This window comes from Manis javanica, chromosome 1 (genome assembly GCF_040802235.1).
Source record: "Manis javanica isolate MJ-LG chromosome 1, MJ_LKY, whole genome shotgun sequence".
Classification (NCBI taxonomy): domain Eukaryota; kingdom Metazoa; phylum Chordata; class Mammalia; order Pholidota; family Manidae; genus Manis; species Manis javanica.
Window position 1 is genome coordinate 108304711 of NC_133156.1, and position 12911 is coordinate 108317621.

Sequence of the window (12911 nt, forward strand, 5' to 3'; positions counted from 1 at the left end):
AGTTTCAAAACCAAGTCTCTTCAGCTTCAAAGCCCTGTCCTCCTCCTTTTACACTGTGTTGCTTCATAATTTCTTTTAGCAGTATGTTAGTTAAAAAACAGGTAAAAGTAGCAAAATGCAACTATTTTCTCTAGTTTCAGAAGGTAACAAAGTTGATTAGAGACACCTGGAATGGGAAGGCTACTAGGAGGCCCATTACCTGTGAGGCCCCAGGAGGGAGGGAGAACAAAGGAGGCTCCACTTTAATATTTGTTTCTTGAAAGCATTCACACCCATACACCCAACCACAGCAAATATGATAAAATATTAGCATTTATTAAATACAGATGAAAGCTTTATGACTGTTCACTATACTATTCTCTAATATTTTCCCTCTATTTTTCTGTATAGCTGAAATACTTCTTTAAAAATAAGGGTGCTACTGAACTACTACTCTACATTGTGAGAGGCTTCATGGAACAAAGAAACAAAATAGGATTGGGGAGTTTAGTGATTCAGAGTCAAATCCAAACTATGTCATTAACCATCTACATGATCATAAGGAATTCACAACTTTCTGGAATTCAAGAACTTACCAAATCAGATCAGACTACAAGGTGACATTTCAGGGCCATCTAATGTGAACATTATGACTCATTTATTAGTGCCATTATATAAATGCAATAGTCCTACAAGGGAGATAAAACATCAAAAAATATGAAGCTCAACAGGACCCACAAACACCCTTTAATTGTTAAATCTGGAGAGTACCTCCCAGTAGCTTATTTGCACAAAATATTATTTGCCATTCCTGTAACAGTGTTTAAAAATCCTTTAAAGATTAAGAGAATCCTTTCTTAACGTTACTACCACCATCAACATGGTACACACGTGGATCTGCAGACCTTGTGAAAAATCAGTCTGGGAAATACTAAACTTTTAGATTCAGTACCCTTGATAGTCTGTTCCAACAGATAGCAGGAATTGGATGGCAGTTCCAACCTAATTCCTGAAAGAGGGCTGAGCATCATGTGTAAAGGACTCAATCCGAGCTCTCCCAGAAAGACCAAATGCTGTCAGGAGAAACATTCGAGAAAGGAGAAACCACAAAAACATGGATTTTGAAGCTGTTTTACACTAAAAATGTTAACTCTTCTAGTCTCTTTCCTTTTTTTAAATGAACACAAATTTCTATTCTTCAGAAGACCCCTAACCATTCTGCATATTTAAGTGCTACACATCAAAAAGATGTGAAGTAGTACCATGAAAGGAGAAATGGAGCATGACGGCTCTTTGGCCAAGTCTCAGCTCCTGGCATGTTAATCGATGGCTCACCCTGAACTCTAACAACCCCCTGGTCCAGGGCTCTCTGCAGCCACACAGCCTGCTTTTTTCATAATCTGATATTATAATTTCAGAAATGCTTAATCTGTGTCAAGTCAGAGAAGTGATGGTTTCCTTTTTAAAAATGTTTAAATGCAGAAAAGCTGGGATACAGTATTAATACTTAATGAGTCATTCTGAGTGCTACTCCGCAAACAATTACTGCTAAAATATAATCCTATTATTAAAAATTATAATGTTTTCAGAGACTGCTTGTCATTCAGCCACTTAATACTCCTTACTTTAAGTAACACGAGTAGATGTCATTGCAATTTATGTTTTATTTATTATCCTTTTAAGATCTGCTTTCTTAGATGCAGTTTATTCTTTAAACTGAAAAAGTGACTAATCTTGGCTAATTACATCTGGTATTTCCACAGGTTAAAATATTTGGGTTAGACAACATAAATATTTTATATGGAATGAATTCTAATACCTTACACTATATATGTTTCTTTTTTAATTTGGGATTTTAATATAAAATATCATCCCTTAGTGGATATACAATTAATCTATCTACATCAGGTATAAAAACAACTATATAGTCCACCTCTATTTAAAAGTATCACTCTCTACTTGCATAGTCCAATAAACAAGTGGGAAAAGGCTGAAGACAAATGATGCTTAGCAATTAGTTATGCCAAAACAGTACAAATGTGTCAATAATAATGGCCATGTCAAATTCTCAAATAAAATCTTTTAATTCTGACACTGGTGTTTGCTGGTGTTCATGCTCTCAACCTTTCATTGAAGAGCTAGTATCTCCTTGTTAAGGACTATCAAAAAGTACCATATGGATTACTGTGAAATAGGTATGTGGATTTGTAACTTGACCTCAGAAATTTCACCAAATGACCTACGGTTAGGCTGTAATCAAACCATCGCGGCACTAATATTATCCCCCAAAAGACTCAGGTCCCCCCAGCAGATCGTGATCAATGTCATATGTTCCTCTATCCCCTTCATTATTACTTGGAATAATCCCTTCCCAGTCTTTTGCTCACCTGTTCCTCCTCACCCAGTGCCCATACACCAATCTTAAAAAAGTCTTTGGGTCAGTGAGTATATTAAAACAAGGTTTTCAAACTTGCAAAGTGCTGAACCATACCTATGTTTAGGTTTTGTATCTACAATTGGTTTTGGAGGCATAGACTCCCTCTAAGAACACTAGCCACCTAGTGAATCCATTGGAAGATGGGATCGGGACTGAACCTAACTTCTTTGTGCTTCGCCTGGCATAAGCTCTCTCCTGGGATTAGCAGAGTTGGAGAAACTAAGAATTCAAAGTGAAACATTTTAGAAATGGAATGGGAGGGAAGGAAAAAAATCTTCAGTAGGTGGCACTCTTTCCTTAAAAATGTAAGTTAAGTGACTTACAATCAAAGATGTCATCTGCCCACTAATCACTTGAAAGAGAAGGTACATTAATTCTGGCATCCTATCCCAAATATAGTCTGCATCATTACTTTCTACCTACATAGTGTCTTCTTCATTCAACAGAATTCTGGAGATATTTATAAATATGCCAATTTCTTCTCACAACACCAAAAGCTATAATTTAGTAGAACCAAATAATTGCATTTATTTTAAACTGGCAGGTTTGAATTAAGACTCAGTCTGGTATGTGCTTCAAAAGACACTCATCACAATCATTTTCTAATTTTAATGAATTCAGTTCTAAAAGAATCCTCTGAAAGGAAATGGGACAAAGGGGTATGCTTATAATATGTAAGTATTATTGTATTATTCCTGTTTTAAAACATGACAGCAACCCTTTTTTCATAAGCATATTTGGGAATATTCATTTCACCTTGAATAACTAACTCAATTCACTATTATTCCAGCTAATACTCAACCTCAAAACTTTTAAGTTGAAAAATGGAGACAAAGCTGACAATTAATAAAGTGCAAGTTTATCTAGATTACAGAAGCAACAAATAAAATGTGTCTAGCTTCCTTAGGGAGATCTCCTGGTCCCAGGACGCTGTAGTTGCCGCCTCGTCACTCAAATTCTAGGGTTACTCCTACCTAGAAGAAACTGTCTCAGATGCTGGCTCAGCCCTCCCCACTGGTCGCAGACCCTCTAACTCAATTAGGAGGTGCGTCTTCCTCCTTTCCCCCTTGGCAGATAGCACTCTGTTATAATGGTGTGAGATCCTTGAGGGCAGAAATGGGTCGTAACTTTATGTCCCCTACCCTAGCAGAAAGCTTGGCATATGGGAAGTACTCACTAAATACGTGCTCAATAAAGAACAGATTGACCTTTCTCCTTGAGCTATATTTTACTTGAGGGCAAGGCCTGTCTCACTCATCTTCCATTCTAACAGTGCTCACTCTGAACTTGTACACTGCAGGCTGTGAGGAAGAAATGCCTTTCCACATAAGCCTCCAGACCAGAAAGATCTCTGAGATGTAAATAAGCTTCACTGAGGCCTTTGCGTAAACCAAGCATCCACCATTAGTTCCAGAGGCACTACAGAAGAGAACAGCTGGGAATACCAGTCATGGGAAGAGTGAGAGATTTCAGCCCCAGTAAAGCATTAAGAGTTGGTCAGTAAAAGAAGCTAAGAACCATAAGCCTAGACATCTATGTGAAAAAACTTTCCCGTAACTATGGAACTTGTTCGTGTCTCTAATTTGTCAATGCCTGCTGATTTCCCTGTGGTTAATAGGAATAAAGTCTTGAAGAAAACCCCTAAAGATGTTGTGGTTGGGAGGGGAGAGGCCAAAGCCATGAGACCACATTCTATTAGGAGGCAACCTGTGAGGAACAAAAGGAACTTAGCTGAGAGGGTCAATGAATGGGTTGCGTCCAGGGGAAGGGCAGTGGCTAGAACCCTGAATCTAGACTCCTTAAACCTGGACTTTCCTATTTTGGGGGGTGATATATATATATGGCAGGATGCATTTGAAATGACATCATCAGCATGAAAAATAGAGCATCTATTTCTAGAATGTCAATTTTATTCCAAGATTTGGGAGAGGGGGGTGCAGTGATAGATAGCTTTGTGTTAAAAATGTAACCATGACTAAAATAGAAAATTCAAATGAATTAAGGTAAACCATAAGACCAGGGACCTGAGTCAGTTTTGCTCATTATTCCACATACGCGTTCCCAGGATGGCAAGCCACATAGGACACTTCTGAGTCCTTTCTCCTCAACAGAAGTTTGCTGAGTGGGTGGCCAAAATGTTCACCAGTAAGCTAAAGTTGCTGTTCTCAACAACTTTCTATCACAATTATTTGATGTTTATATACACAAGATATGACAAAACTTCAAAAAATTGTTTAGGGGCCATAATTTATCAATGGCACAACAACTAGCCATAAATAAGTAACAGGTCACCCTCTATGTGAGACAAAGATGGACTGAATAACTGCCAAGTATTAGCCGTATCTCTACCACTTTGTATCCAAGAAAGCCTATCAGATATGCAAGATGATAAGTAATACTTATAAGGATATTTTAAAATATGTCCTAAGTTATTTGTCCAAAAATAAATCATATTACAACTTTGAAATTTCATTATTACCAAGAAAGTACTCATGGATCACCTCCCTGGGTGTGTCCCACACCTACACCTTCAACATCAAAATTTGGCTACCATTCAGGTAGATGTGCTGACCAAGTTAAAACGAGCCTGGGACAGTATTTCTATGAGGAAACTACATGCGACAATTAGAGGGTTCAGAAATCCAAGAGCCTCCTGGAAGGCCTGGACAGAAGGCAATCCTCTGAACACTTGGGGCAAGAAAGGTCACTCTAATAGAAGTGTTCATGTCATCCTAAGGGGAGTCCCCAGAACATGAAACAAGCAGTGCAAGGAGAGGCCACGGAATGGTCTCCGAGCATACTTAACAGCTGCGTCTTTATAGAACATCATCTTGGAGAGCAGGGGTTTTTCTCTGTCATCACTGCTGTATTCCTACTACCTCGCATACAGCCAATTAAATTTGTTGAGTGAATACGTGTTTTGTTATACCACGAGCGACAATAATTTAAACACAAAGTACACTCCTCTATGTATTTCATAACCATGGCAAACTTTTAATCGCAGACTGGCTTCCCAGTCACCAACCAGTCAAGTACCCTCCAAAACTCCTCCTTGGGAAGTATCAGTATTTGAGAAAAGCATGCTCACTCTCTTTGCTCCATTTCTGCAGCCTATAAGACTATTCTCCCCTCTTCTTGCCTTAAAACAAAAAACAACCAAACCAACCCCAAATGCTTCTTTGCTTGTGCAAACCCTCAGGCTTCTACCTCTCCACTCTCCTTCCCAGCGGAGTCGAGCTTCCAATCACTGCCCCTCCTCCCCTTCCTGCAGCAGTGCGGCCAGGTGCCGTCGCTCCTCTAGACTGCTGGTCCTGAGCCAGTCACCGTTGCCTCTGCATTCCCTGTCCACAGGCACTGCTGTTCTCCTCGGACTGTCCTGTCCTCTGCCTTCTAGGTGTCACCTCTCCTGCAGTGTCTCAGGCTCCTTTGCGGGGACTACTCCATTCTTCTCCGGGAAATCCTGACACTCCTCAGGGAGGAATCTGAGCCAGAACTTCCCCACTGCTCTTCAGAGGAATGGATAAGAGCCTGGACCTACCTATCAAGGAATTAAAATTGCCCACAGGAACTCCCCATTCATTCCTCAGTCCTCCACCACTGTGAAAGACTCTGAGCAACCCAGGGTTCAACTGAGCAACTTCAATCCCAAAGGTGGAATTACTATCCACATAATAAGATATAAAATCAATCATATCTTACTTTTCACAAGTTATTTTCTTAAAAGCTGTATCTAAAATACACATAATAAAATGATTTTTAAGAGTTTGACACTGAATCATTCTTCATTTTTTGGGGGGGGCGTCAACTCACATTTTTATTGAGGGCTTTCTTAAAGCACAACAGTATTTCTTTCTTCATTTCTTTTCTTCAATGCCTACGTCATTTGTACCCTAAAAGGACAATCAATAGGCAGTATTCATGAAGCTGTCCTCACATCCAGTATTTACATGAATACTGTCAAATTCACGTAAAACTTAACAATTACCCTTCAGTTTTCTTCAAGAATTTCTCATGAAACTAGCTGCCAGTTATCAACAACTAGAGAACACAAAAACCAAAATACCTCGTTACCTCCCCACCTCTTACCTTGGGATAACTCAGTTCCTAGCACAGTAGTGTGAACACAGTATGTCAGTGAACATGTACTGAGTTAAAGTGAAAGTGTAAGGCTCCATAAACAGCACATACATGAGATTTACAGGACAGCAAACATTACTATTATTATTTAAGAAAACAAAATAACAGAATATCAAAGACACAGTTAAAACAAAGATATTTATCTTGCCTTGAAGGAGATTTCAGTTTTACCCAAGTGACTTTTATATAGTCAAATTCAAAAATAACCTCCTTTATTCTTTGGGGAGGTATAGGGCCAGGAAGATTATTGAATTCCCTCAGGGCCCCCAAGCCCTTTTAATTATCAAAGAAGATGCCTGCTAAATACAAAGTAAAGATCCTATCCTCCACAGGCAGGCATTTGTTAACTTGTATTACCAGTAGAAAACAAACATCAGTAAGAGAATAAATGAACTTAAGTTCATTTAGGCATAATTCTATATTGGATGCTAGCCTTAGATATTAATATCTTTACTCAGATTAGTAGAGGCACAACCAAGAATTAAAACACACCAACTAAAAGAATGCTTAAGTCTGAATTGAGCTTTAAAACCATGAGAAATGACAACTAGCTATTTTTGTAGGACCCACTTATAAAGAGAGCTAATAGCTACATTTGGTTGTAAGGAAATGAATTCCTAAATGCCTGAGGTACCCAAGGCAGCCACCTCGGAGCACGCACTGGGACACTCTGGTGTGAGCTGGAAGAAGCTGCAGAGGAGGAAGGGCGTGTGTACACACAGCAGAGGGCCAGGAGTGTTCACTGTGCCCGTCTACTACTTCACTTGGCTCTGGAGGCCACCTAACTTTTCTGAGGAATTCCCACCCACTGTAAGATGGGAATGATGCCTGTGTCACAGGGCGAGGGTGAGACAAAGTCTGCACAGGCACTGTGGGAAGGTAAAGGCTCCTCAGGTGTTAATGATGGCCGCTTTTAACGCATATGTCCTCCCAAGTACATCTCCCAAAGGTCCCACATTAAGGAAATTCAACCATATTTGCAGCCTGGAGCCTACTTGCTTCCCTGGCACCATAAACACACCGAAGCCTGAACTTATCTGGCCTTATTTTATAAGAACTTCATGTAATAATGAAAAATGTTAAAATGTTTTACAAATGCTTCCTGTATATTCTGAAAGACCTAAGCATTAAAAAAAAGTCATCAACAGATAAGATTTTACTTCAATAAAAGCCAAGAAAGAAAATAAATAACAGATAATGAAATTTGTGCTCCAATATAACTCAAACTCATCTCTTGATTAAAAAAAAATACAAAAATATGTGCAAAAGATTATCGTAAAGATTGCAAACACAATCTTGAACTCAAATTGCTGGGGTTCATACCCAGGCTTCCCCATCCACTAGCTGACAATTTACCTCTCAGAGTCTCTACTTTCTCCTTTGTAAAATGGGAATAAAAACTGTACTTACTTTACAAAAATGGTTGGTGCACGGCTTAAATGAGACAAGCTATATATAATGCAGCCAGTGTACCAGGCACAGGCACAGGCACAGACGCAGTTAACTATTACTGCTACTTCCAGGAAGACAAGCCTGGCAGGACAGTGTGCTGAACTAGGATGGCCTAAGGCGGATGAGGCCTGGGCCACCCCAGCACCACTCCGCACCGCCCTGCGCAGCCTGACAACGACTGAACCTCTCTCACTCCCCCCTGATACTTAGGGAGTCTGAGGTTGGACTTCTGAATTCTAAAACGTAGTGACCATAGTCCTAATGCTTTATTTTTACCCTTTGAAAGCACTTTCATATCCCATCACTTCATTTCTTCTTCTCAAATTCTGGAAGTACAAAAGATACTACTTCTAGTTCACAGATGAGGACAAACTCAAAGTGGTCAAGTAACTTTACTCAATGTCCTGCAGAGATGGTCAGACTGTGGTGGGGTCAGGCCGGAGGTGCCTGAGCCAAAGCTAACACAGTCCATCAGAAGCAGCAGCTGGAGAACAGGTTAAACACCTTTCAATTAAAGACAACTGGCAATTCTCTACCCAAAAGATAAAGGGGGAAAGGAGGAATCAGATATGTCCGTAAGGAATTCCTGAATTTGAACTGCAATTTAATTAGGCTTTTCATCTGGGACACTAAAGTTTTTTATCAGAATAATTTTGGTTTTCAAAGTATTATCCACATTGTCTCATCATCAAATGAGATGATGAATATGGAACTGCTGTCAGAGGGTGAAATAAAGCACTAGGATTTATGGTCACATTAATGTAGGCAATCTCCCAAGTAGGGCTACTAGACTCTAGAGAGGTCAGAGAAGAATTCTTGTGGAATTCATTTGTTTCCGGTTCTTTTTCAGTAGCCCTATATAAGAAATCATAGATAGCTTGAAATACATTAGGATTTTCAAAAGTGTTTAAAAAATGTTTAAAGTTCTAACACACTTCCAAATATTTAATAAGTGAAGAATTAACATGATAACCAAGTTTTTTGAAATGGCAGTCCAAAGGCCCACCTAGTAGTTAGTGTGATTAAATTGGAATTACAAAACAAACAATAGAAAAATATTAAGTTACAAATTTTTTAAAAAAATTCAGGCCTAGGTCTTTTGTGGTCCATCTTCTTCTATTACAGCCTTACTACCTTGGAAGAAGACTGACTAGGTGTTGTAGTTCACTGGTGCAGAGACTGATTCTAGCTACAGCCATCACTGCCACTGCCAGCCCTTCCTGTTCTCCGTCCCATTTCTGATCCAGTCTCCAAAAAACGTCCCGTTGGCTGCTTCTATGCTCCAGCAGGTGAGACTGAGTCAATATCCTTTTGAACAAGTCGTATTATGCAGGAGGAGTTGTTAGTGGAGTCTGAGATGACATGTGCCCCAGAGGCCACCCTGGTACAGCTGCCCCTGCCCGGCATCCAAAGTGAGACCTGGCAATGTTCCACCTCCCAGGCTCATAGGAGAAACTCCAAAATAGTTGTAGGCTGCAGGGGAGCATCTGAAAGCCGCAGCAGCTAAGAGCACTGACATCACCATTTCCCCCATGACAATCCCAGGTGACACAGAATCTGCAGGAGAGTCAGTGATGGCTGTCAGGTCTCAAGTGACTATAGGCTCTGAACCCTAAATTCACATGCATGACCCTAAAAAAAACCAAGATGTTATTCTATTTTCACAGGTAAAAGGAGTCATGGAAGACAGAGCTAGAAAGTTGAAATTATGAAATTTCCAGGATATTTTAATGGCTTATGGAAAGAAGACAAAATACTGTATTTAAAAAGATTTGACACATGTGTCTGCCTAAGCATATGAGAAAGAATGAGCCAACATTTTAAATATATCCTATTCTTTAATCAGAAACTTTTTACAAAACGTAAGTGCTAGCATCAAAGTTTATAATGTAGGCAATCTCCCATAGTACACTTTAAAAAAAACACTCATAGATTAGGTATCAATAGTTGACTGTATCCAACTTTCTATGCCTTTGAACTATTTTTTGTAACAGATTTAAGCACTCTCTGGTTCTAGACAATATAAAATACAGCTCATGTGCTCTACATTCACTCAAAATGATATACTGAGGCAGAGGTAACGCCACCATATGAGGACAAGTCAGCCTCGGAGTAAAGTATGGTATAGGTAATTCAAAATGTAAAGCAGATTTGATCACAAATGCAAACGCTATCAACGCTCAATAAATGATTTATAAAACAAATCATGTATATAACAAGTTATTTTTAATACAGAGCTGAATGATACAGTAAAAAATGTGAGTGCAGTGGCATTACCTTGTTAAAGCTCAGAATTCAGTGTAAGTGGCCTGTGTATGTGTTGGTGGGTTGATGGGTGAGGATAACAGACAGAACTCAGGAAAACAATTCCATCTTGGCTCAGTGTATGGCCATATTCTCTCCTTAGGTAAGAAATTTCTACTAATTTGTTTTCAGTAATTAAAATCTGGGACATTCAGTATTTTGGGGACCTTCAAAAAGAATAAAGCATTATACTACACAATGTAATTCTGAACACATTTCTTTGGCAAGTTGCTGTACTTAGAGATAAGTTGACTTCAGACACTAATGGTTTTATACCTTATCACCCAAACTTGGCCCAGGAAGTAAGAGAAGAGAAAGCAAGAAGTTCTTGAGCATTAACCTTTTCTCTTTGATGCCAAAACTGCCTTTATGGACTCATGCCCAAAAAGGGAAGGTTTTGTTCTCATGTGCTTTGGCACTATTTAAAACTCTCCTAGCAAATCCTCTTGTAGTAAGAGGGAATGTGCCACTACCCACTTATAAAACTGCAGGATGATTTCAGCTTGATTGTGTAAATGGCAGTCTAGCTGTCATTTTTGGTGACAAAACTTTGCCAGTTAAACACAATCATGATAGCTATAAGAATGATGATGCTAAGGCAACCAAGACCCAAAGGGACTTTGCTCTATTTCTTTTCACAACCTTGTCTGGAAATCATGTGCTGGTAGCCAGGTGCTCCCAAATATTTGAATAGCTGATCAGGTTATTCAGAAGGAGGAACTGCACAGGTTGTGACAGAAGCAGAAGGGTCAGGTATTCTTCACCACCAGGAATCTAAGACAAACAACGATTCCTACTGCATGTCAGTGTGCTGCTGAACAATGAATTACGAGCAGCTGCAGTTCTGTATGTGAGGAACAGCAATGGGCAAGAGTTTTGTGTGACTCTGCTTCAAGTTGGTAAAATCACAACTTAAAGTTAAAAAGTCCTATTTCAAATCTATTTGAAAGTAAAAATTTTCTAGACTGAGTCCCAGTTAGATTAAAAAGAAAAAAGATTCATAGTGAAATTCACCCTCTTAATCAATTGCCAACTCTGTCCAAATTATGTGAAAAGAACCCCCAAATATAATCAAATCTGAATTTTCACAATTAGGAAACAATACAACTATGTGTTACTAAACCATGACTTCTCAAAAATTTTAAGTAAAAAAAGAGTATGTATACATATGTGTATAAAGAGCTTTCCTATGAATACATAGGGAATTATCAATACACAGGAAAAGTTCTTTTATAAAAAACATAGGAAAAAGTCAAAGAGCTACTTTGCTTATTAGAGGTTATCCTGGGGGAATGTCTCTTCATTATAAAATTAAAGTTAAGGACAAAAGGTCGTTTTTGTGGTACAGTTACCACCAATAATTAGATTTAAAGGTATTTTCAAAACTGTTCTCTAAGCATATTTGCTAAACACAAACATGCTAATTACTTTGCCCTAATTTATTTTCTCCTTGCAAAGTACTATACTACCAGCAGTTACATGCTTTAAAAAAAAAAGTATTTTCTCATCTTTTAATGTCAGTCAACAAATATGATTTCTGTTTTTTGAGCTTTCATTGTTTTTCATTTGTATTTTTTATAGCTGGTACCCAGGTTAAAATTCCAAGACTGTATAAGTTCAAAAAACTAATTGTTGTTTCAATAATTTATAATAAAATTTAGTCTCGAGAAATAATTTTCAAATAAAAATTTTGGTAAATTGCTGGAGCATGAAGGGAAACAAAAGATTATGTAAGCCAACCTCTTCTTTCCACACATGAGAAAATGAGGCCCAGCAGACCTAGCTCAAGTTCTCAGAAGGTGATGAGATAGATCCCTGATCTCATACTGCTGACGACATGCTTTACCCCACATCAAATATTTTGAAAGTTGCAGTTTTCCGTTATTCTAGTAAATAATTTCAAAATAATAAGGGAAAATAAATTGTTCTCAAGATAATGGGTAATCTATACAAACCGCTTTTGCTAAAGTCATGGTAACTAGTAAGGTAACCATGAGTCTTAACTTCATCCTCATTTGCCCAGTCAAATGTCTTAATGAGTCTTCCTAATTACTTGCAATTATATTATCAACAGTTAATGTTTATGGAGTGCTTTTCTGGGACAAGAATCCTGCTTCATTTTCTCATCTGTTCTCCACCACTCACCCTGTTTTCAAGGTGAGTATCTGAGTTTCAGAGAAACCAGGTGGCTTCCCCAGAGTACAAAGGTAGTAAGTGGCTAATAGGTCTGACTCCTAGGGCGCAGATTCCTAATCACTACACTATGCCATCTCTGAAATGTAAACATGCAGTTCCCAAACCACATTCATGACCAAAGTGGATGGAATTTGTTTCACATAACGTTTCCTAATCCATGAACCTCGGAAGCTGTGGAAAGCTGTTGGAAGTGGAAGAGCCACAGATCCCAGACTTGAGGCCCCAGAGTATCTGGCCCCAGCTCTTATGTAACTCCTTCTCTGAGCCTCCTGACCCACTTCTTCGGATACTGTGGTTACCTGTCAAACTACAAAGGCTTTTTATTTTTGCCCTAAGCACCAAGATCTAAAGATTGGCCAGTAGGAGCAATAAGGAGGCAGAAAGCTCTGCATGGTTCTCTGGCCAG

General features: G+C 38.9%; 1 protein-coding gene and 1 long non-coding RNA gene across 5 annotated transcripts in view; one reads left to right on the forward strand and one right to left on the reverse strand.

The window, feature by feature from the left end:
* Nucleotides 1-6220, forward strand: part of LOC118973140 (uncharacterized) — an 84468-nt gene extending 78248 nt beyond the window's left edge. The window contains exon 3 of the long non-coding RNA XR_005062374.2: nt 5811-6220. This is a non-coding gene — a long non-coding RNA (uncharacterized lncRNA). The remainder of the gene's footprint in view (nt 1-5810) is intronic.
* MAP3K1 (mitogen-activated protein kinase kinase kinase 1) overlaps nt 1-12911 on the reverse strand; it is a 78184-nt gene that overhangs the window by 51041 nt on the left and 14232 nt on the right. The window contains exon 2 of one of the 4 annotated variants that reach the window (XM_037022305.2): nt 6227-6306. The exons of the other annotated variants lie outside the window; for them this stretch is intronic. The gene's annotated coding sequence lies outside the window, so the exon portion shown is untranslated. The remainder of the gene's footprint in view (nt 1-6226; nt 6307-12911) is intronic. 4 annotated transcript variants of the gene reach the window in all.